The sequence below is a fragment of the Triticum dicoccoides genome, chromosome 5A, assembly GCF_002162155.2.
Source record: "Triticum dicoccoides isolate Atlit2015 ecotype Zavitan chromosome 5A, WEW_v2.0, whole genome shotgun sequence".
In the NCBI taxonomy this organism is placed as follows: domain Eukaryota; kingdom Viridiplantae; phylum Streptophyta; class Magnoliopsida; order Poales; family Poaceae; genus Triticum; species Triticum dicoccoides.
In genome coordinates, this window is record NC_041388.1 from 318,709,702 (window position 1) to 318,711,784 (window position 2,083).

Below are 2,083 nucleotides of genomic sequence, written 5' to 3' on the forward strand. Positions count from 1 at the left end.
GTTACCATCGAGTGCCGAGAGTGGAACCTCTTACATCACTCCTGATGAGATCTCTGTAGTGTAGCTGTTCGGTCGTGGTCATCGAGGGTGATTTCCTCCTTAACCACTTCCGATACGACTATGTCGTGCAACCCCTCAAGAGTGAACCTCGAGGGTGGTTCCTCTTACGTTCAGCTTGATGAGTACATCGAGTGGAATCCATCGAGGGTGATTCCTCGGGTTTTTCCCTTGGTGTTAGACACACAGTTGCTACGGTTACAAAGACTTTACAGTGAACCATGTTACTAAAGATGGGTCGGCCCTGAGGGTACCCGTGCGAGCTTAATAGCGAGTGATGTGGAGTCGGGTTGACCTGGAAGGTGCCCGCGAGATACTTACGAGGCATGGCCGGGCATTCGTAGCCCTTGCCGCAAGTACTCGAGACGGGGCGACGGGGTCACATCTTTCGTGAGTCTCTGCTTGTTACCGCACGTTCCTAATCCACTACGATTTGGATATTTGATCTGAGGGGCCTCTGGCCTGATAGCACTAACCATCACGTGGGCATAGTATGGGCGTTCTGCGTCGTATGCATCAGCCAAAGCTTAATAGATGTCAGCGACTGAGCGACGCGCGTCGGGTTGGACTGGTAAGCACCTGCCTTTTTTAAGGAGGTAGCTAGGTCTGCTCACCAGCCGCGTACGCAACGTGCAGGAGTTCCTGGGGAGATGGCCCGTGACCCCTGTGGCATAGGCTTAGTCCAGCGTGCTGACCTCTCTATTAAGTCTAGGTCGGGTTGCGGCGTATTGTTTGGCCGAGGCCGGGCATGACCCAGGAAATTGTGTCCGGCCGGAGTTAATCGAGCGTGGTGGGTAAGTTGGTGCACCCCTGCAGGGAAGAAAACATCTATCGATAGCCTGTCCTACGGTAACGGACACTTGGAGTTATATCCCGATCGATACAACTAGAACTGGATACTTGAGATGAGACATGGTTATGAGAAATGGATAGTATGGCTCTGGGATTGCTTTCTCGCATGGGAGTCGAGAAAGGATCTCTGGCCGAGGTAGATAACACTACTACTTTACATTATATTGATATGTACTCTTCTATATGCTGCAAGATGCTTGAAGATGCTAGTCTTCGATAGGCTAGGCTTTCCCCTTTCTCTTTTGGCATTCTGCAGTTTAGCCCACAAATACAACCTTTTGTTTGATACAGATGCATACTTAGTTTAGTTCTGATGTAAGTCTTGCGAGTACTTTGGATGAGTACTCACGGTTGCTTTGCTACCTCTTTTTGTCCCATACCCGATTGTTGCGACCAGATGACGGATCCCATGAGCTAGACGACGCCACTGATGACTACCACTACCCCGAGGGTGCCTACTACTACGTGAAGACCGCCGACGACCAGGAGTAGTTAGGCGGCTCCCAGGCAGGAGGCCTTGCCTTTTTGATCGATGCTGTTTTTGTGCTAGCCTTCTTAAGGCAAAGTTGTTTAACTCCTGTTTGTGCTCAGATATTGTTGCTTCCGCTGACTCTTGTGTATTTGAGCTTATGTATTCGAGCCCTCGAGGCCCCTGGCTTGTAATATAAAGCTTGTATTATTTTAATTTGTGTCTAGAGTTGGGTTGTGATATCTTCCCGTGAGTCCTTGATCTTGATCATACACATTTGCGTGTATGATTAGTGTACGGTCAAATCGGGGGCGTCACATTAGGGATGACATGCATTCTTGTGGGGCTACCTGATGAGACCGGTCTGGCTTGTTACAGCTAGCTGGGTGACCTTTGATTACACAACGCAGGAACTTGGCTCCCCCACCTGGCTAGTTGCGCGGAAAACTTTTCTTGTGCGCAGGTCAACCAACACCTCCAGAATTTCAAAGACGGAGGCAGCTTAGCGGGAGGTCGGGTGTAGGATGACCGTGTTCAAGGGACGATTCATTTGAACTTGTTTCAAGCCCAGTGACTGAATATGACATGCAACTCGGGGCTACCGAGGTGCAGCCAAGCTTGAAGACTGTTTCAGGGGCTATTGACAGTACCCCGGCTAAGGGGCCTTACACCCTGCCAGTTCCGGTCTGGTGGGCCGAGCCTAGT